Source organism: Rattus norvegicus, chromosome 1 (assembly GCF_036323735.1).
Source record: "Rattus norvegicus strain BN/NHsdMcwi chromosome 1, GRCr8, whole genome shotgun sequence".
In the NCBI taxonomy this organism is placed as follows: Eukaryota; Metazoa; Chordata; class Mammalia; order Rodentia; family Muridae; genus Rattus; species Rattus norvegicus.
Window position 1 is genome coordinate 88089715 of NC_086019.1, and position 22887 is coordinate 88112601.

The 22887-nt window shown below is 49.4% G+C and overlaps 1 protein-coding gene and 1 long non-coding RNA gene across 2 annotated transcripts in view; one reads left to right on the forward strand and one right to left on the reverse strand.

Moving 5' to 3' along the window:
- Positions 1-9593: 9593 nt before the first annotated feature.
- Ercc1 (ERCC excision repair 1, endonuclease non-catalytic subunit) overlaps positions 9594-22887 on the forward strand; it is a 36659-nt gene continuing 23365 nt past the window's right edge. The window contains exon 1 of the mRNA XM_039103939.2: positions 9594-9628. The gene's annotated coding sequence lies outside the window, so the exon portion shown is untranslated. The remainder of the gene's footprint in view (positions 9629-22887) is intronic.
- LOC134482895 (uncharacterized) overlaps positions 15851-22887 on the reverse strand; it is a 7470-nt gene continuing 433 nt past the window's right edge. Inside the window, exons 1-2 of the long non-coding RNA XR_010059600.1 lie at positions 16555-22887; positions 15851-16342 (exon numbers count right to left, since the gene is read on the reverse strand). The exon at positions 16555-22887 is cut by the window's right edge and continues 433 nt beyond it. This is a non-coding gene — a long non-coding RNA (uncharacterized LOC134482895). The remainder of the gene's footprint in view (positions 16343-16554) is intronic.

Here is a 22887-nt window from a genome sequence, read left to right on the forward strand (position 1 = left end):
TTCCTGTGACGCAATTAGCCATATAAGGAGCTCGGCCGGCGCGGCCGACTGTTTGTTTGGTATCCTAGCAATGACGTCAGAGGGAATCCCTCGCTCCGGCGCGCGCCCGCCGCTACGCCGTGCGGAACCCGCCCGCGCGTGCGCAGTTCCACGCTGTCCGGGAGGCTGAGATTGACAGGCACCTGAACTCCCTGGGAATGCCCCTGCTGACCCGGGTTGGAGAAGGTGCAACCCCAGATCCCCAGGCCTGATTATACCCCTGGGACCTCACCCTCCCCAAGTCTTTGCAGCGCCCCCGCTGGTGAAAAAGAGCAAGGTCCCCAGTGCAGAATCTGTTGAGAGGGGAGTAATCAGTCTAGGTGGAGAAACTGAGGCTCAGGAGAAGTTGGAGGGTCTGTGATATTCCCAGGTGTAGGTATGGGTAAGGATGCAGTCCCCTCACCATTAGCTTTGTCCCGGATTCTATGTGAGTCGGTGAGCTTGGAAAATGTTCTCCCTCCCTGATCTAAAGCTTCAGTACTCACAGCTAAGCAGAGATAGGTGGCTCCCCGCAACCCCCCCTCCCTGTCCCTGAATCTGGGGAACCTGCAGAATTGGAGCAGGTAGGAACCCACACCGGGTGAAGTTTTCAGGCTTGATGGTGTTGAAAGCCTGCCATTCCGCTTAGCCCAGAAGGCAGAAAAAAACTGTGTGTAATTAAGAACAATAATAATTGGTGGTGTCTGGTGGTGATAGTGGTGGCAGCAGCACACATCTTTAATACCAGCAGAAGCAAGAGGATTTCTGTGAGTTCAAGACCAGCCTGACCTACAGACTGAGTTCCCGGACAGCCAGGGCTACACAGAGAAACCCTTTCTAGAATAAATAAATAAATAAATAAATAAATAAATAAATAAATAAATAAATAAATAAAGTGTTAACGTTATGGGGTTGGGGATTTAGCTCAGTGGTAGAGCGCTTGCCTAGGAAGCACAAGGCCCTGGGTTCGGTCCCCAGCTCTGAAAAAAAAAAAAGTGTTAATGTTATTGGTGGCATGTGTTTAGCAAGCAGCAGATGTCAGCTCCAGCGAGACTGTTCACAGGTAAAGGAGCTTGCTACACACACACTTGCCGACCTGAGTTCCATCCCAGGGAATCACAGTGGAAGGAGAGAAATAACTCCTAAACGTTGTTCTCTGACCTCCACACGTGTGTAGAGGCAGAAACCAACCAGTACGCATATGTAATAATGTTAATATTAATAAATTTAAATAAAAGGGGATATGAGGGCTGGAGGGTAGCTTAAAGTCTTAAAGTAGAATGTATGTCTAGCATTTATAAAGTCCTGGGTTCTAGCCCCAACCCAGAGGAAAGATTATATGTGTATATATATATATATATATATATATATATGTATACATATATGTAGATGTAGATGTAGATATTCTATTGTGAACATCCTCCTTTTTCTCCCCCTTTCCCCCTTTCCTTTCTCTCTGTTTGTTTTTTAGATGAGGCCTCATTCTGTAGCATTGGTTGGCCTGAAACTCTTTCTGTAGACCAGGCTGCCCCTACCTCTTGAGTGTTGGACTTAAAGGCACATTCTGTTCCACCATGCCAGCCAGGGAACACATCTGATCCTATGTCCTGTTTGTTTGTTTGCTTGTTTTTAAAACAAAGACTGGAATTTACTATGTATCCAAGGATGACCATAAACATCTTGCTCTCACCTCTGTTGCCAGCCTGGTTTATGTGTTACTGGGGATGTAACCTAGGGCCTCCTGCACACTAGGGAGCCCTCTGCGTCTGCATAACTGCATGGGCTGCATTGGCTGCATTGGCTGCATCGCTGGTCAGGGTCCTGACTCTTAAGCACCCACTAACAGAGATGCCACCAGCAACTGCAAAAAGCCTGGGAGACCCCTAGACCAAGCCTGGGGAAAGGAAAGTTTTCCATGGGATCTCTCTCTCTCTCTCTCTCTCTCACACACACACACACACACACACACACACACACACACACACACACACACACAGAGGGCTACTCACCCCAAATAGGGAGCCAGCTCAGGACAGACCAAAGTCCAACTTGCTGACCCAATGAGTTTTCTATTGGAGTTACTTCCAGGGATATGCATGGATAAGAGGTGACTTACAGGAGCAGAAGTCACCCAAAGACAGCTGCATTACCAAAGCCCACACCAGCATGAGTGACAGTTCACAAAGCCGGGAAGCTGGAGCACCTTGCACAGCCTGAAGACTGGAGCATGGGTTGGAGGGTGCCTCAGTTGAACTAAACCTCTTGCAGGCAGCTTGGCTGGGTTCTGAGTTTTCCAAGTAGCTGGTCTGTTGTCAGGGTCTCCTTTGCAGCTTGGAATCTTTCCATCTTAGAAATGGGGAGACTCTTAGCTTTTATGGCTTACTCTGTTGGGGGGGAGTGAGTCTTAGTAAATATGATCAGTTTCAGGGACTTCCTACTGTGAGTCTTTTACCTTCCTGTTTAACACACTTCTCTGCCAAATGGAATGTTTCAGTCTTGGCGGAAACTATTCCATAATTCCTGGTCCAGTCCAAAATCTAAAGAAGAAAACAAAGAGGCTCTTTAATTGCTTTTTCATTTTTTAGGATTACTTATTTTATATTATGTGTGTGAGTGTTTTGTTTTGTTGGGTTTTTACATGTATGTGTGCGCATGCACCCTGTGTGTGCCTGGTGCCCACAGAAGTTAAAAGAAAAAGTCATTGGATTCCCTGTAACTGAAGTTAGAGTTGGTTGAGAACTACTATGTGGATACTGGGAACCAAATCCAGGTCCTCTGTAAGAGCTGCCAGAGCTCTTAACCACTAAGCAATTTCTTTACCCCAAGAAGCACTTTAAATATGTTGAATCTCACCAAAAGTGACGGGTCCAGGCCTTTAATCCCAGCAACTGGGAGGCAGAGGCAAGCAGGTCTCTTAATTCTAGGCCAGCCTGAGTTCCAGGACAGCCAGGGCTATGCAGAAGAAACCCTGTCTCAAAATAATGATGGCGGCAGCGGTGGTGGTGGTGATGTTGAATCTCACAGACCCAGAGAGGAAAACTCAGGGCTAACACCAGAACACCATGGACAAGGTGTGATTTCCAACACCAGCCAAAAGATACTTGATTCTCTACACCAATAATGGGGAGATGGTGGGGCACCACATAAGGCTAAAGGGACTTGGGGGGTGTTAACAGGTGATGACAGAGATTGCCAGACAAAAGCCTGGCCTCAAACCACCTCCCACCAGGTTCCCCACATCCCCTCTGTCTACTCCTGCCAGGAGGGAGGGACAGGTACTCAGAGATGACAAAGCAGCCACCGGCAGCCCATGACTCGGCTCAGGCAGCAGACAGGGAGTGACCCCTTAGTCTTCTGCCCACCTCAGCCTCTCCTCTCCTTTCCTGGGAATAAAAGAGACACACAGTCACCCACTCTGGCTGTCCCAAAGCCCTCAGACCCTGACACAGTAGCTCAGACACCCAAAATGCCACCACAGGGCCACTCAGACATCTGCCCACAAGTAGCAGCCCACAAGCACCTAGAGCCTAGACACACACCTGCACAGAGAGACACCACCTCTCACCACCACCTTATATGACAAGTGTCTATACACACAGGGGGGCAGAGAACAGAGCACAGAGCACACAGAAACATGCTCTTGACTGCCAAGCCATCGCTCCAGCCCTGTTATTTCGTTTTGAGTCAGGGAATCATTATGTAGCCCAGGCTGGCCTAGAATTCATTGGATTGCTAGCATGGGTTAGTCTTTCTAAGATAAGGACTCGCTCTGTAGCCCAGGCTAGCTCTACTACCTGTCCCTCTGCTTCTACCTCCCAACTACCTACCATGCCTGATTCTGTGCTTTTCTCTCCTAAAATGTCATCACCTGGCCTTCATGCATACAGAGTCCTCTGGTCTTCCCTTGGCTAAACCTTTGCCCCTGCATTCCTCATTTCCCACAAGCCCTCGGGTCACATCCCAGCCCTAGCCCTGCTGACCTCTGTGAGCCAGGATGTCTGTGGGTGTTCCTGTGGTTTGACAAGAGGGTCTGTCTATGGCAATGCCTGAGTGTCCTTGTCCTGTCCTCCGCCCTCTGGTAGACTTGGTAGCCTGTCTCCGCCCCCTAGGCCAGGGTTGAATTGACTGACTCAGTTACCCTTTGCAATCCTGGAGTCCTCCCAGAGGTGGTGCCCATGGAGATTCAGAGGGACAAAATGGTGTGATGTGTGGTTCCTGTCCGTCATCCCTGTCCCAGTCTCCCCTCTCTGCTGTGCCTCAGTTCCTGAGGTTTGTGTGTGCTCTTCCCCCTGTCTGAAGCACACTGTTTCTGGCTTACTTGGCTCCTGAAGCCACTTTGGTCTCAGATGAGCCAGTGCCCTGTACCAAGCATGTCGCCTCCCAAGTGTTGGTCTCAGGGGTGGGGTGAGGCTGCCCTGTGTCCCCCCACAGGGCAGGGAATTTGTAGGTGCTGCAATTTTTTTTTTGTCGTTGTGAGTTTACCTTATTTTTACTTGACTATTCACGAGGCAGAGTCTCAGGTAGCTCAGGCTAGTAACCAGTGTCAGGTAGCTCAAGCTGTGTTTTATACAGCCAAGGATGAGCCACCCAGCCTAGAACTTCTCTCATCCTCTTGGCTCCGGGCCCCAGTGCTGGAATCGTCACCACACCTAGTGTGCATGGCGCTGGGGTCAATCCAGGACTACAAACATCCAGGGCGGGCATTGCCACTGGAGCCACACCCCAGCCCAATCATGTATTCAAGTTTCTTTGTTCTTTTAAATGAAGAGGTATTTTTAGGGTTGGGGATTTAGCTCAGTGGTAGAGCGCTTGCCTAGCAAGCACAAGGCCCTGGGTTCAGTCCCCAGCTCCGAAAAAGAAAAGAAAAGAAAAGGTGTTTTTAGTTCTTCCTCTCTCTTCTGTGTGTGTGTGTGTGTGTGTGTGTGTGTGTGTGTGTGTGCGTGTGCGCGTGCAAGAGAGAGAGCCTTGAGGGAGTTTCTTCTTTTTTTCCATCATGCAGATGCCAGGAATTGAACTGAGGTCCTTGGACATACAGGCAAGTGCCTCTACGCACTGAACCATCTTTCAAGGTCTCATTTCTTTTATTCGAAGCAGTCTTTTTTTTTTTTTTTTTTTTTTTTTTTTTTTTTTTTTTTTTCAGAGCTGGGGACCGAACCCAGGGCCTTGCACTTGCTAGGCAAGTGCTTTACCACTGAGCTAAATCCCCAACCCCATTTGAAGCGGTCTCATTCTGTAGCACAGGCTGGCCTCCAGCTAACTCCCTGCAATCCTCCTGCTTCAGCTTCCTGAGTGCTGAAATTACAGGCTTAGCCTCCATTCACATCCTCCTTCATAAGGTCTGATGGGGGGCAACACAGTTATCTGAATCTCTCTGTTCCTTCAAATGTAGCTGCTGGATCAGCTGGGGGCAGGAACACTGTGTGAGCGTCAGACCCGACTCCAGGCATTTGGAACAACCCACTCTACCTCAACTGCTGTGGGGTGGGCTTCTGTCTCGGGGTCTGCTGACTTGCAGGGGGTGGCGTGTGCACATTTTCCTTTTTGAGACAGGATCTCACTGGGTAGTGCTGTCTGGCCTGGAACTCGCTCTGCAGGCTAGGCTGGTCTCGAACTCACAGAGACCCACCTGTGTCTGCCTCCTAAGTGCTGGAATTAAAGGTGTGTGCCACCACGTCTGGCCCTCTGTGTATATTTTTAAGGAGGGAGGGTAGAATACAGAATCCTAAGAAACATGTGTATGAATGAAAAAAAAAGAGAAATTAAAAAAGGAAAAGGAAGGGACCATGAATGTCCCTAGGCATGCTGAGAAGAGTTTATTATACACATGTGGTAGTGTGCAGCCGGAAGCAGGGACCTCTGGGAGAGTCCAGACTGCACATGACCTTGGGCCATGTCGGGAGACGGGGAGGGGAGAGAGGTGAACCAGGTACAGCCTACAGGTGCAAAGAGAGTGGTTAACTAAGATGGTCGGATTGCAGTCCAACAGTTCAGCCCTGGGCTGGAGAAGTTCAGCTTTGGGGATAGGGTATGCTAGCCAGGAGGGCCGGGTAGGAGCTGAGGTACTGCAGGGAGAACTTGGTGGCCAAGTCCTCTTTGATGTGTTAGATAAGCACCTCAGCCACTGGTGCCTGGGTTTGAAACCTAACAACATGTAGACATATACATTTGGACAGGTGTCTGCCCCAAGGTACACACACATACATGCTCTGAAGATACTTAGCCGTGTCTCGCCCAACCCCTGCACAGGGATCATTGAATTCAAGGGCCTCTGGAGCATTACAGTGAGACCTTGTCTCAGAATGGCATATAAAACAGGTCTGGGGACAAACGGCAGGCACGTGGGAGGAGCTGGGAGCAGGCTCAGTGGTAGAACTCCTGTCCAGCATGCAAGAAGCCCTGGGTTCAATCCCGAGCAGAGCTAAATAGTCTAGAACAGTGCCTGGCAAGAGGCAAGCATTGCAAATGTGTATAAATCATTCATTTTCAGTGAGACAGTCAAAGACTGTGAGTAGCAATATCCTCAATGAGAACTATGGATGTCGCTTAGTAGGGTAAAGGAAGCAAGCCTTGTAGGGACAGGCTTGTGTGTGGCGAGCTGCAACTCTGGGGTGGCTAGAGCCTAAGGCTCCCACGCTGGCTTTCGTGCGCATGTGCCTGCGTGTGCAAGTGTAAGAGCCCATTGTGTGCTGACTCCATTGTCCTCTGAGCCTCGCTTGAAACTTCGACATTCTGTGCGCAAAACACTAAGACCCCATTCCACATCCCTGCTGCAGGTCCCCAGGTCACTGGCCGCAAGCCACAACTTCCCCTTTCTTCCACAGACACTTCCCTCTCCCCGACTGGGGCCTCCCCTCTGACTTTTCTTCCTCAACTTTCTCTTCCTGTCCTGTAGATGCTGTGGTCGGTGGTCTCTGGCAGTGGCCACCCTGTCCCTGACTCATGCTGGAGAAGTCTTTACTGACCTTGATGTGGTTTGCATGCCCACACGGCCAGACAGCCACTCGTGGGTGTCTCAGGGGGTCACCTGTGGCCACGTGCCCGTGCCCAAGATGACTGACTTCAGTCCATGATTCAGTCTCCTTGTCTCTGCCACCAGGGTTGCCCTGGCTGTGTGATGTCAGCAGTCAGGTATGTGGCCAGGGTTTCTCCAAGGTGACTCAGACGCCCGAGATACCCCGTTTTTCCTCCAGACACTCTGGGCCAGAGTCCAGGGCAAGCAGCCACTGAGCCTGACACTCCCTTCCCAGCCCCCTCCACACCCTTCATGGCCCAGAGCTGGGATACTAAGGAAAGAGAGGGTTCCCAGAATCAGTACCCTGGGCCAGCCTGTGTTGGCCACCAAGCCTTCCCTACCATCCCAAAGATCAGGGGCTGTGGATCACATCCATCCATCTGTCCATTCTTCCATCTGTCCATCCATCCATCTCTTCAGCTGTCTAGTCATTCCATCAGCCATTAAGATATTTTGTTGTTTATTGAGACAAGTTTTCTCTGTGTAGCTCTGACTGTCCTGGAACTCTCTCTGTAGACCAGGCTGGCTTGGAACTCACAAAGATCTCCATGCTTCTGCCTCCCAAAGGCTGGGTTTAAAGCCATGACTGACCCTGCTAGCAAATCAGACATTTACTCAGCAACCATCCCCACTCACTGAAGCCCCAGGGTACACAAGGAAACAAGACAGGCAAATACATCCGGCTGCTGACATAGACCTAGACTAGTTGGGAGGTTGAGGCAGGACCGGCCTTTACATGGTGCCCTATATTTGTGGTCATTACTTTCTAATCTCACCAACCTGCAAGCCAGCCTCTGTCATTCCCCGAGAGTCTTTCCCACAATTCCAGTTTCTCCGAGTCCTCCACCCTCAACAGTCATTTGGAGCAAGTCCTTTCAGGAGTCTGCCCTTAGGCTGGCTTGCTTTAGCAGGCCCTCTTTTCTTTCTTTTCTACATTCATCTGCCTTTCCCGAAACGTGAGCTTGCAGAGGTATTTGAGGAGTGTGTGCGTGCGTGTGTGTGTGTGTGTGTGTGTGTGTGTGTGTGTGTGTGTGTTGTTTTTTTTTTGAGATAAGGTCTCAATATGTAGACCTGGCTGCCCTGGAACTTTCCCTAATCTGCTCTCCAAGTACTGGAATCCAGGTGTGCACCACCACGCCTGGCTCTGTCAAGCACTTTGTAAACATTTTCCATACAGACTTGTTTATGACCAACAGTTGTGTGAGAAGGTGCAATTATATACCCCCGTTCTCTAGGGGAAAGCTGGAAACAGGTTCTCATTCTAGCCTTTGCTAGCTCGGAATTCCATACAAATTGTGCCAGCCTTTCTTCCTCTGTACAGGTGCTGGGATGACAGGCACGAGGCACTTCACCTGAACGTGTCACCCCATTTGAGGAACAGCAGGTATGGAGCACAGAGACCCTTGGGTTAGAGCAGAGGGGGTCCATGGGCATTGACTCCAGGGTGTGGCGGTGTCTTCCAGTCCCGCAAAGCAATGGAGACGAAGCTCACAGCAGACAGACCCTCAGGTCAGAGGGTTGGGGACCCAGGGTGTGTATGACACCTGCACCATTCCCTCACAAGACACAGTACACTGCAAAAGGCAAGCAACACTGGAAATGTGTTTGCTATTGTGACACAGGCCTATCATCCCATCACTTGGGAGGTTGAGGCAGGAGGATTAGGAATACAAAGCCGGGCTGAGCTATAAGAAGACCCAGATCCTTTAAAATAGGACAAGAAAAGCGACTAGACTCGTAGCTTCATGGTACAGCGCTTGTCTAGGAGGTGTGAGGTCCTGGGTTCAATCACCGATATCATCTAAACTGGGCATAAGGGTACATGCCTGTAACCCCATTACAGGATTGAGCTCTTCCTCTGCTATAACGTTTGAAACAGTCTGCACAATGCTAGACTCAGTCAAAAAAGAAACAGAGGGACTTCTGGGATTGTAGTTCTGGGGTTTGCACCCACGGCCTTGTGCACACTAAGCAAGCTGCTCTATCAGATGCAGCCCCAGGGCATCTCTGAGTGGGTTGTCTGGGCACACACAGTTAATATACAAGAGGCAGAATGCCACCCACAGATACTTCTACAGTCACAGCTTCCCAGATCACACGACACACACACACACACTCACAAGCACACCAACACACACTACTCACAAACATTCACACAACACACACACGCACACACACCACGCACAAGCTCACACACATATACACACAAACTTACACACACACACACTCATGTACACACACAAACACACTCATATTCACGTGCGCAGACACACACACACACACACACACACGCACACACACGCACGCACGCACGCACTCACCTAGAAAAATACTCGGATTTTCTCTCACACATACAACAGTGGTCCTCAGTAACCTGCTGTCTATCACACAATCGGGCACTGTCCCCAGAACTCACTCCACTCATGTGGTCACACCCTGCTTCTCTCTGCTCAGAGATTCGGCCCAGCCCTGGTCACATGAAGCTGCAGCATGGGGGGCCCTGGGAGGAGGGGTGCTGGGGCCTGTGAGTAGAGCCTCCCAGTTTGCGCCTGCTTTTCAGACAGAGCCCGGAGGCTTCAGACTGGCGGAGAGAGTCAGGTAGGCAAGGGAGAGAGGGGAGGGAAGGCAGGCAAGGGCTGTGGCCCTAACTGTGTTCCTGTGCACAGGTCAGACACTCAACCATCTCCACTGGTGGTGGGAATCCCCCTGCCCCAGCACTGCACCCGGAAACCTAGGATCTGAGGTCGCGGTGACACGCTTGAGATGGGCCACATCTCTTTTTTGTGCTCCTGTTTTTGTGTGCTATGGTTTGAGGGGAAGGAGACAGTCAGGGCGCGGGAGGCTCCGGACAGACAGGCACTCCGGAGAGGAGGGGGCGCAGACAGAAAGCAGACGGTGGTAATTTGGGGACACAGGTGTCCCCTCGCTGCCATCCCCGGGTCGAGCCCGTCTGTCTGCCCCGGCTGGTTCTGGCTGCTGTGCGCGGTCGCGCCGCCTGGCCGGGGACAAACAACCTTCCTGTCGCTAGGCAACGGCGTGCCACAGACTGCCGCGTCACTGCGTCAGCGCGGGCGGTCGGGGGGAGGGCTCAAGGAGTCGCTCCGGCGCTGTGGTTTGTTGACGTTGCTAGGCAACCGCTGCTGCGCTGCCCAGGCAACGCGAATCGACTGTTCTCTGTCTTAAAGTAGCAGGAGACCTCCCTGGTTCCCTGGAGGAGACCTGGGAGCTGTTGGAAGAGAAAAAAACGGTTCCTTCCTGACTACCGGGACAGTCAGTGGATTTGGAGGCTGGGTTAAGCTCACCCCATTCTCGAAGCGGAGAGAGAATACAAGGTTGCAGCCGTAAATATCTATCTTTCTTTCTTTCTTTTTTTTTTCCCTGGTGTTTTTGAGACAGGGTTTCTCTGTAGCCCTGGCTGTTCTGGAACTCGCGCTGTAGATCAGACGGGCCTCGAACTTACAAGAGATCCACCTACCTCTGCCTTCAAAGTGCTGGGATTAATGGTAGAGCGCTTGCCTCGCAAGCGGAAGGCCCTGGGTTCAGTCCCCAGCTCCGAAAAAAAAAAAAAAAAAAAAAAAAAGACAGGCACCATCACCGCCTGGCTTAGATATTTCAACTCACATATTTGAAATGTTAGTGTTTGCTGACTGTACTTTTGGTCAGGTTCGTTTGCAGCAGGTGCTCAGGTTGTGTACGTGGTGGTGAGAAAAAACGATTCCAGTAGCCGCTCTGTGACTTTGACCTGTGAGCCCCTTTCATTTCTGGGGTGGGATCGTAACATGTCTCACCATGAGTAGTGTGACTTCGCTAAATTTTGTAAAGTGGATAGTGGGTCACCTAGGTTGTCAATGGGCAGAAGCGCTTGCCACCAAGCCTGAGAAAATGACTTGAGTCCCTGGGACCCACATGATAGACCCAAAGAATCCCGCAAGTTTTCCTCTGACTTCTACAAGCGCACGCTGGCACCTGCCCTCCTACGCTATACAATAAGTAAATAAACAACAATAAGAACACCCCCATTCTGTACCTCACTGGTTTTAAGATAAACGAATGAACAAGGGAGATGGGTCAGTGCGCAGAGGCGCTTGATGCCAAGTTTGACAACTTGAGTTCGATCCCTGGGATTTAATACAAGTGAAAAGAGAGAATTGACTTCTGTAGGTTGTTTTCCGACCTCTTCACACAGGACATAGCCTACACATTCACCCCACGCGGAACAGATTAATAAAAATGTAAAATAAATGGAGAATAGGAATGAACAGTATTTCACGCGTTATGGCTTTCTAAATACTAGTGATTTTAAAATGTATTTCTTGATTTATTACACTTGATCCTAGCCAAAAGGTTGAGAAGTGATATTTCTCGATTGATTAATTTATTACACAAATGTGCACCACTTGTGTGCCTGGAAGTTACAGATGATTGAAAGCTACTCTGTGGGTGTTGGGAATCAAAGCCAGGACAACCTTTTCTTTTCTTTTTTTTTTTTTTTTTTTGATTCTTTTTTTTCGGAGCTGGGGACCGAAGGACAACCTTTTCTAAGCACTGAACCATCTCTCCAGCTCCTATAAGCGATGTTTTTAGTATGTTCCACCAACTGGCAGGTGGGGTTGCAACCACTGCTGTAATAAATCCTGTGTGACCCTAAGCCAGTGATTTGTCCTCTCTGACCCTACTTTCTCCTCTGTGAAACCCATGATCTATGTGTCACAGAGTCATTTCCGGGTAACGGTCCTGGGTGGGGGTTCCCCTCCTAGGGCTTGCCAGGTCGCTGCCCTGGGCCTGTGTAGTGACTCACCATGCTATGTTATGTAAAGCCCTTAGGTTCTGCATGGAGGGCAGGTTATATAAACGATGTCTTTTCTACATCCTACATAGCAGGCCGGGAGAGGAGAGCCTGATCCCCTGAGATTGTCAACCCGTGGCAATGGCTGTGCCTAGCAAGCATGGCCCCTGTGTATGCACACTGTTGAAAGAACATGCACCCCTTCTGGGGTGGGGGTTCCCTCTGTCTACTTAAATATTATTCTGCCGTTCAGTCATGGGTTTGCCTGAGAACTTGATGCTTATTAGTTTATTATTTCTGTGTGTATGGGCATGTGACTTCTGTGTGTTTTTCATGTGTGATACTTGTCCAAAAGCCAAGTCCTGTAAGATAGATTCTGCAAAGACACAGGGGCACAAACAAGAGTTCATTTACTGCAAAAGGTAAAGGAGTACATGGATCCCAGACACTTGAGAGGCTGAGGGACGGGTGGTGGTGGGGAGGAACAAGTTTGAGACCTGCCTGGTCTATACAGCCAGTCCAACCTCAATAACGAAACAAAACATGTATTTTAAAATAAAAAAAAAAAGAGGTGGGAATGTAGTTCAGTGATACATCCCCAGCCTGGAATCCCCTAGTGAGGGTCTGGGGGCGTGGCTCAGTGGTAGAGCCCCTGCCTAGAATCCCCAGTGAGGGGCTGGGGGCGTGGCTCAGTGGTAGAGCCCCTGCCTAGAATCCCCAGTGAGGGACTGGGAGCGTGGTTTATGCTTTGAGTGCTTTCCTAGCCCACAGAAAGCTCTGGATTCCGTCCCTATCACAGACAAACCGACAGAAGTGACAGGTAGTGAACATTTGTTTTCATACCATCCAAAATCACATCTCCAAGAGCCCAGGGCCACATCTCAGTATATGTTCGTGACTAAGTTACACAGGTTGTTGCAGGAAGTGTGGGGCGTGCCTGCGTTAGGACTGTGATTGATCGTGGAAGGCTGTGGGTCCTCCCCTCAGCGTGTGCCAGCCTGTCTGTAAGCAAGTGACCCAAGTCAGCACAGCGGATGGCCTGACAAGCCTAGCGCCTGTCAAGCAACATTCTCCCTGTTGTGTCCGGACAACACCCTACAGGGTGTGGTTATCCTGAGAACCTTGCCCCAGAGCTGTGGGACAAACCCGCATGGAGGGGCGCAGTGCTGACTGTAGCTTTGGAGGCTGACAATGTTTGTTATATCTTGGTGCCTGAGTGTAGGGGGATGTAATCGGGGATGAATGACATTTTGGGGCTTAGTTTCTGTAGATAACATTTCTCATTAAAGATTTCTGTTTTTAACTGTCTATGCATATGGGCGTTTTACCTGTGTAAATGCATGTGCACCACATACATGCCAGGTGCCCGGTGCCTTTCGAGGCCAGAAGCGGCATAGGAGTCCCTGGAACGGAAGTTGCAGATCGTTGTGAGCCACCATGTGAGTGCTGGGGGTCAAACCCAGGTTCTCTGTGTGAGCAGTCTCTTCCCTTACCTGGCAAGACCTCTCTCCAGGCTCTAAAATTTATTTTTATTTTTACACATGGCGGGTGTATGCCCGTGAGCATGCGCTGTGTGCATGCAGGCACCTAAGGAGCCAGATATCCTGGAACTGATGGTTGTGAGCCGCCATGATGTGTGCTGTGAGTGCTGAGCTCAGGTCTCATGCAAGCGCAGCCAGTATGGTTAATAAACAGAGCCCTCTCTCCGGACTGTCTCTCTCATCATCATCATCATCACCATCACTACTACTAATACTAATACTAATACTACTAATAATAATAATTTGGTTTCTCTGTGTGGCCCTGGCTGTCCTGGAACTCACTCTGGAGACCAGGCTGGCCTCAAACTCACAGAGATCCACTTGCCTCTGCCTCCATAGTGCTAACAGGCTTAAGCCACCTCTGCTGGCATCCTCCCCCTTTTAAAAATGTGTTTTTAATGTATTGTTGGTGTGAGTGCTTGTGTGTGTGTGCATGCGATGTGTGTGTAGATGTAGTGTTATATGTGTATGTGCATGTGGTGTGATGTGGTTTATGCATGTGGCGTGTGTGTACATGTGGTATAATAGGTGTATGCATGTGTTGTGTGTATATGTGTGGTGTGACATGTGTGTGCAAGTGCTGTGTGCACATGTGATGTGTGCACGTGATGTGTGCATGCGTGTGGTGTATAAGTTCATGTGTGTATAAGATATGTGCATATGTGTGTGAAGTGTGCTTGGGGGGCTGGAGAGATGGCTCAGTGGTTAGGAGCACTGACTGCTCTTCCAGAGGTCCTGAGTTCAAGTCCCAACAGCCACATGGTGGCTCACGACCATTTTTTTTTAAATATTTATTTATTTATGTATGCGAGCACAGTGTCTCTTGTATTCAGACACACCAGAAGAGGGCATCAGATCCCATTATAGATGGTTGTGAGCCACCATGTGATTGCTGGGATTTGAACTCAGGACCTCTGGAAGAGCAGTCAGTGCTCTTAACCACTGAGCCATCTCTCCAGCCCCTCACGACCATTTTTAATGGGATCTGATGTCCTCTTCTGGTGTGTCTAGGACAGCTACAGTGTAGTCATATACATTAAAAATAAATAAATAAACCTTTTTTAAAAATGAGGTGTGCTTGGGGACTCTCATGAAACAGTGAATGTGTGGAGATCATAGAATAGGTTTGTAAAATGTCCTTTCTCCCCCACCTTTATGTGGGTCCCAGAACTGACCCAACAGTGCCTTTACCCAAGGCACCTCACTGGCACTGATGATGACGTCCACTGGGACCACATGGACACCATCTGACATCATGGTGGCTGCGGCTCTCTGCTAAAGACTTGTCAGGAATGTGACCATCAGCAAATTCTGCAGCTCAAAGTTCATCCGCCTTCAGATTCTGTCTTTTCTTTCCTGCTTTCTTGTTAGCATTCGACAGGGTCATTGCCATGTGACCCTGCATGACCTTGGGCGTGAACACCTCCTACTTACCCCACCCCCACCCCAGTGCTGGAATCACAGGTGATCACCACTGTGCCTGCCAACCTGGGGATGCTGATGGCTGCTACCTCCCAGGTTAAGTTAACATCACTGCTGTCACCTCCTCGCTGGTCTCTTCGCCTCCATCCTTCGGTCAGCTCTATGCACATAGTCAGTCTGCTGGGCCCCCTTCAAATCAAAACCACCCCTTATAGTGTTCTACCTTTGCTTGAGACAGGGTCTCACATAGCCCTGGATGGCCTTGAACTCTTTATGTAGCCGGGATGACTTTGAACTCTTGATTCTTCTGCTTCCACTTTCCAAGTGCTGGGATTTTAAGTTGTGCCACTTAAAATGGTCACATGTAGCACTTCAGCCCACAGCTCTTCCAGTGCTCTGTACTGGGTTAAAGTCAAAGGCTTCACTGAGGCCTGCAGAACAGGCCTGTCCTGTCTGTCACTCCCTCTTCTAGTTCCCTCTGCTACACTGACCTCAGCCCTATTCTTGCAAGCTCTCTTCACTTGTGAGGTTCCTCTGGCCCCTTTTAGAGGTTTCCAGATACTACAGAAGTCACTCTCACTGGAAGATTCTAGGCAAGGCAAGGGCTCCACCACTGAGCCACGCCCCCGGCCCCTCACTGGGGGATTCTAGGAAAAAGCTCTGTTTTTAAGTTAAGCATGTTACCCCTATGTTTCCTGTTGTGTCCTTTGATTGGAGCATGCTCAGTTCAGATGTCTACAGGCTCCCTCCTGAAAGTTCCTATAGTTACTGAAACATTCCCTTCTTTTTTAGGCCTTCCTTTAAAAAATACTTTTAATTAGACTTTTAAAATGTTTATTTTTACGTGTGTGTGTGTGTGTGTGTGTGTGTACGCGCGCGCGTGTGCGCGCACGTGCACGTGGGCATATGCTATAGCTCCAATGTGAAGATCAGAGGATAACTTGCAGGAATCTCTCTTTTCACCTTGTGGGTCCCGGGGATTGACCTCAGATCATCAGGTTACAAACCTTAACCTTCCTTCTCCTCTTGACAAACCCCCATTACTTTCTAATCTTTCCAATAATTTAATTCGTTCATGTATGTCTTATTTTATTTTATTTGTGTTTGTTTATGTCAAGACACGGTTTCTCTGTATAGTTCTGGTATCAAGGAACTTGCTTTGTAGACCAGGCTGGCCTCAAAAGACTCAGACATCTGCCTGCCTCACCTTCTGGAGTGCTGGGATTAGAGGCCTGTGTCACCAACACCCGGCTTTGTCTATGTTTATACCTATTCATTAGCTAGGACCTTCCCCACTCACAAGCGCCCAGTGTACTGTCATCTTGGTCGCACTCACAGCTCAGACTGCACGGACTTGCCTGTGGTAAATGTTCAATCGATGCGGAATGACTCCGTTTGGATTGGTGTGTCGGTGATCAGCGCTTCAATCTCCAGGTCTTCAGAATCCCTTCATCGTCACCACAGCGACATTGCCCTAAGGTCTGCGTATGAAGGTCCCCACGTTTACAGATGTGAAACCGAGATGAGGCGAGGGGGAAGTCCCAGGAACAGGGCTCGAAGGCCCTAGTGAGAAAAAAAAAGATTGTCCTGATATCAGGGGCGTCCCGGCGTGTGTCAAGCTTGCCTCTGTTTAATAGCACTATCTCTATTCCTGGGGTGGGTTCTTGCTCTTCTAGTGGAGTGGCCTCTGTCTTATCTCTCCATCCCTGACAGTTCCCCGTGGCTGAAGTCTCCAAGTCTCTTAAGGTTTTTATTTATTAATTTTATTTATTTACTTTTTGGTTTTGGTTTTTGTTTTTGTTTTTGTTTTTCTCCAGGGTCTCCAGGTCTGTTTGGTCTTGTTGTGTCCCGGTGTCTGGATCTGTGTGTACACCAGGACTCGGGGGTGGGGGTGGGGGCACTGGGGGATGGCGGTGACCCCTGTTCCCGGCGTCCTGGGCTCTGGTCCCAGTCTTGCTTGCAAGCGCCCTCCCCTGGCCCTGGCTGCTGGGTTCCCACAGGACCCGCCCCAGGGCGGGGCTTGTTGCCTTAGATACCAATGTTTTCGCAGCCGCAAATTGGGTCTCTAGGCCACCAACCGGAGTGCGGCCCTGGGAATCCGGGCTCGGCGTGGGAGCGCGTCGGGAGGGGTGCAGGGCCATCTCGTGCTGGGCTGGCACCCGGGGTGTCATTTGACTCGGGAAAGGAGAGATAGAGTAGATTAAGGGACTACGACAAGATAGGGACATTGGGACTGTTTCAAGAAGACAGAGGAATCTGGGAATAGGAGGCTAGAAGTATTTCTAAGGGTCAGTTGGAGGGAAAAGAGGAGGAGTTTGGGAAAGATTCAGAGATATTGAGGGACATTAGGAAAGGTCAAATGCGAAGTCCGCGCAGCTTGGAAGGTCTGAAAGACTAAGGATGACTGGACCAAAAAGGAATGTGGGGACTAGAAATTTAGGGGGATCTGGAACTGCAAGAGATGGTTATAAAGGTAGGAACTGGGGGCTTACTTAGTAGAGGATATATATTTACAGGGTGTGTGAGGAGCTGAATTGTAGGCTATAGGATCGCAAATGGAATTTAGGGACACCAAAATCCCTTCCTGGGAAGGTTGCAAAGAGCCGGAAACGCGGGTGAATCAGAAAGGGGAGACTGGCTACTTTCAGGCGCCAGGAGAGACAGCCCCTCCCTGTCTATTGTCCCCAGCCGGGCCAGGATGTCCGGCGACGTCCCGAGGGACAGGAGGACTGGTTATGTAACCCAGCCGGGCCACTGATCCCGGGTTAGTCTCCTCCCTCATCCCCAAGGAGGGGCCTGAGTCGGGATCCCAGCTGATGACTCCTTACATCACCGTGGGCGGGTCAGGGCCAGGCGGGAACGACTTTTTCTTGCTCAGGCACCTCCCAATGTAGAATTCAGGCCCTGTACCCTGAGGCTTAGCGATGTCCCTGTGGCAGGTTCTCATTCTCATGACCGTGGCTATCAGCCAGTAGGGTAAACCGAGTCCCAGATCGTGAACTGATTCCCCCAGGGTGCTGGTTGCTTTCTTGCCATACATTTCCTTAATATGGATTGAAGCCGGATGTGGTGGTCCATGGCTTGCAACCCGAGCTTCTGGTGGCCGAAACAGGGAGATTGCCTCGAGTTCAAGGCCAGCCTGGGAATTCTGGAAATGATAGATATATTGGGTACCTAATCTGTCGCAGTTACTGCCAGCAGTGAATGCTATTCAGCAGTCACCAAAACCCAGGCCCTGGAAGCCAGAATCTGCCCTGTGGTCAATGAATCCAGTAGACCTTCTCCAGACCCAGCCTCCAACGGTGGACCTTCCCATCAGCCCTCGGGGAGACCCTTCCTTGGGGCTGGGGACAAGCTACTCATCTGTCAGCCACTGTATTTCTGGACTCCCTCCTGTCCTCCTCTCCATCCCAGGGCATGACTAGTGATGCCTGCAGGTAGCGAATCACTCTGACGTCATACAGCTGACTGTGCTGGCACCATAGTGTGTCCCTTTGAGGTCACTTAGTAGACTCATCTCCCTGCTTTTAACACTTCAGGGTGCCTCGGGGCCTCAGTAGGTAGGGACTGGCACTGTAGTAGCATTCTTTTTTTTCTTTTCTTTTCTTTTCTTTTTTTCAGAGCTGGGGACCGAACCCATGTAGTAGCATTTTTATCCTCCCAAAGAGAGTCTTTTTGGAGTCTCCTCCCGGAAGGTTATAGAAGATCCTCTAGGGAGCCTTTGTGCCCTAACTTGAGTGTTGCTCTGATTGTAGCATACACACACACACACACACACACACACACACACACACACGCACACACGCACACACACGTGTGAGTGTGGGCATATGGGTGTACTGCATTCCTATGTGCACATACACACGTGTGTATAAGAATGTAGAAGCCACAGCACAGCATCCAGTATTCACTCCTCAGGTGCCAGCCTACCTTGTCTTCTACATAGGGTCTCTCACGGGCCTGCAGCTAGACAGATGAATAAGGCTGTCCCACACTCAAGCTCCAGGGATCCACCTGCTTCTGCCTCCTCAGTGACGGAATTAGAAGCTGGCACTAAACATTTTTTTCTGTACTTCTTTTTTTTTTTATAAAAACAATCGAGAACCCATTTAATGATCAAGAGCTGCATACAATCACTTTAGTATATAACAGTTTCTCTGCCTTCTGTACTTCTTTTTATTGTATTGTTATGTATATAAATGTTTTGACTGGATGTATGTATACCACACGTGTGTAGTACCCAAAGAGGCCAGAAGAGGTCATCAGATCTCCAGAACTGGAATAACAGTTCTGAGTCTTCATGTGAGTACTATAACCCAACCCTGGTCCCCTGTAAGAGTGAGATTTTCTGTCTCTGCAGTCCCCATGCCTGGGCTGTCTTTTTTATTTAATCGTATTTTAAAGATTTACTCATTTCGTTTTATGTGTGAGCTTTTTGCCTGCATGTATGTATGTACACGTGTGTGGTCAGAAGAGGTTGGAAGAGGCCATCAGACCTGCTGGAGTTGGAGTTATGGATGGTTGGGAACCACCATATGGGTGCTGGGATTGGAACCTGTGTCCTCTACAAGAGTGGCCACTGCCCCTAACCACTGAGCCATCTCTCCAGCACACATGTCTGGCATTTTAAAATGTGATCTGGGGACTGAATATTCAGGGATTCATGCTTATACAGAAAGCACTGTAATGATTGGGCTATTTCCACAGACTTTGCTCCCTTCCTCCTTCCTCTCTCTCTCTCTCTCTCTCTCTCTCTCTCTCTCCATGTCTGTATGTCTCTCTGTGTGTCTTTTTCTGTGTCTCTGTGTCTCTCTCTGTGTCTGTCTGTCTCTGTCCCTGTCTCTCTGTCTCTCTGTCTCTCTGTGTGTCCTTGTGTCTCTCTGTCTGTGAGCCTCTGTCGGTCTCTGTGTGTCCATCTGTCTGTGTATCTCTGGCTTTCTGTATCTTTTAGTCTCTGTATCCATCTGTCTGTCTGTCTCTGTTTCTCTGTGTATCTCTGCCTTTCTATGTCTTTCAGTCTCTGTCTGTCTCCCCCCAGCCTGCCCGTCTTCATGCCTCTGAGTCCTCCTGTCTCTGGGGTGACAGGTACATGCCATTGTCCTCGAATCCACTTGAAATTTTGGAAAACTTTCATCTCCTTAAAAGGCGGCACCCCTGTGCCCCAGCCTGAGGGTCCCCACCCCCATTTCCTTTGAGATAAATTCTCATAGGAATATGGACCTCAGACTGGTCTAGAACTCCTGCATCTGATCCCTTAGGACTGAGATTATTGGCGTGATCCAACACTTCTGTTTAAGTTTTCCCTTCCTAGCAGGGCTTAGCCGTGTCACCCGGGCGACTGGCACAGGGGCCCAGCAGGAGACAGCAGTGATAGCAGTGGTGTAGACACTGTGAGGGCTGCATGCTGCATAGATCCCGTTGACTAAGGCCCACAAAGGCTAGCATTGATCAATGACACATGGGGTGTGGGGGTTCGAACCTGCCATCCCAGCCCCTAGAGGTGGGAGCAGGAGGGAAGTTCAAGGTCATCCTAGTCTACAAAATCGGTCTGAAGCTGTCCTGGGCTATGTCAGACCCTGTCATAGTAAGAAAAAGATAAAAGTTAAAGGTGGTAGATATGCTAATTAGCCTATGATCATTGTCCAATAGAAGCGAAGTTGAAAATAAAGATATAGTACCTCATGAATATGTGTGATTATGACGTCAGTCGAAATAGTAAATAAGAAAAGAACCTGGGGGGTGATTCAGTTGATAAAGTGCTTGCCTCACACAAGGCGGAACCTGAGTTAATCCACTCTAAAAACAAACAGAAAGCGCTGGCTTGGCCCCTGTGCTTGAAGCACAGCACTGAGGGGCCAGAGATAGGCAGAACCCCCAGGGCTCCTCGGCTGGCTCCCTGAGCAGGTTTCAGGCTAATGGGAGACCCTGTCTCAAAACAAAAGGCCCTGTGGAGATGGTTTCCAGCACTGGCTGCTCTTCCAGAGGACCCTGGTTCAATTCCCAGGTCCACAGGGCAGCTCTCTCACAGCCATCTCTGACCTCTGAGGGCACCGCACACACACTGGTACCACCATACAGGCAGGGCAAACACCCATCCACAAAACATAAAAAAATATATAAAATCTAAATAAAATGCATGGGCAGGACCTGAGGAATGACACTGGAGGCTGACCTCTGGCCTCAACATATACATATATAGTACATACATGTTCAACTGTGCGCGCACACGGGGGGGGGGAGAGAGAGAGAGAGAGAGAGAGAGAGAGAGAGAGAGAGAGAGAAAATAAGGCCTGGTGTGAGAGTGAGTACACACTTGTAATAGTACAGAGGAGACAAGGAGACTGAGGCAGGAGGATTGAGAGTTTAAGGCTGGCCTAGGCTGTACAGTGAGAGCCTCAACCTATTCAAGAGAAAGTAAATGAAATAGAAATGAAGGCTGGATCCTCTTTCTTTCTGAGCTGATAGCACTCCTGCAAACACGGTGAGTGTTCCTGACACCCACCGGACATTCTGCAAGAAGTGTGGGAAGCCGCCCCTCAAGATGACACAGTACATGAAGGGCAAGGATTCTCTATCTGCCCAGGGAAAGTGGCGTTATGACAGGAAACAGTGGCTGTGGTGGGCAGACTAAGCCCATTTTCTGTAAAAAGGGTAAAACTACAAAGAAGGTGGTGCTGAGACTGGAGTGCGTTGAGCCTAACTGCAGATCTCAGAGGACACTGGCTAGTAAGAGATTCGAGCATTTTGAATTGGGAGGCAAGAAGAGAAAGGGCCAAGTGATCCAGTTCTAAGCGATTTTGTTATGAAGACAATAAAATCTTGGCCTTTCAAAAGAAAGAAAGAAATGCAAGGCTGGAGAGATGGCTCAGCCATCGGCAATGTTAACTGCTCTCACGGAGATTGCCAGCACTCGAGGCGGTTCACAGCCCCTTGTAACTCCAATTCTAGGAATATGGCGCCCTCTCCAGGTCTCCAGAGGATCCCACATGCACGCGATGCGCTTACACTCATTCAGACAGGCCGGGACTGCGGTGGCCCACACCTCAGGAGGCAGAGACAGGCGGATCTCTGTGAGTTCGAAGTCAGCCTGGGCTACAAAGAGACGCTCTGTCTCTAAAAACCAAAGAACAGCAATCATAAATACATAGTTTAATAAACAGAAATTAGGGCTGGAGAGATGACTCAGTGGTTAAGAGCACCCGACTGCTCTTCCAGAGGTCCTGAGTTCAATTCCCAGCAACCACATGGTGGCTCACAACCATCTGTAAAGAGATCCAATGCCCTCTTCTGGTGTATCTGAAGACAGCTACAGTGTACTTATATATAATAAATGAATAAATAAATCTTTTTTAAAAAAATAGAAATTAGGCTGGTAAGTACCAAGCCAGCCAGGACGACACGACCAGAGGCCCCTAAAATGTGTGCAGTAGGAGACCAGAGATCAGGACAATCCCAGCACCCAGGTACAGAGCTGGGTGTGGCTGCACACAATGTTAGTTCCAGAGGCTGTGGTCGGCCAGTGGGGCCAAGGATTGAGCTAGCTCCAGGCTTACTGAGAGCCCTTGTCTCAAGAGAGAGTATGGAAAGGAACTGAAGATAGTACCTTCACCTCTCACCTCCATGGATGTACATAGGAAATAAAAATACATAAATAAAGCATATATTTAAGACATTTAAAAGCAATAAATAGGGCTGGGGATTTAGCTCAGTGGTAGAGCACTTACCTAGGAAGCGCAAGGCCCTGGGTTCGGTCCCCAGCTCCGAAAAAAAAAAGAACCAAAAAAAAAAAAAAAGAGCAATAAATAAACAGTCATGCATGCCACACTTTTTTTCAGAGCTGGGGACCAAACCCAGGGCCTTGCACTTGCTAGGCAAGCGCTCTACCGCTGAGCTAAATCCCCAATCCCACTTTTAATCCCAGCACTCAGGACACAGAGTCAGACATCTCTGAGTTGAAGCATAGTGAATTCCAGGCCAGCCAGAGACTCTGTCTAAAAATAAATGAACAATAAATATTTTTTTAATAACACAAAAGGACCAGACGTGGTCCCTGCCTTAAATCCCAGCACTAGGTAGATGGCAACTGACATATATGTCTGTGAGTTTAA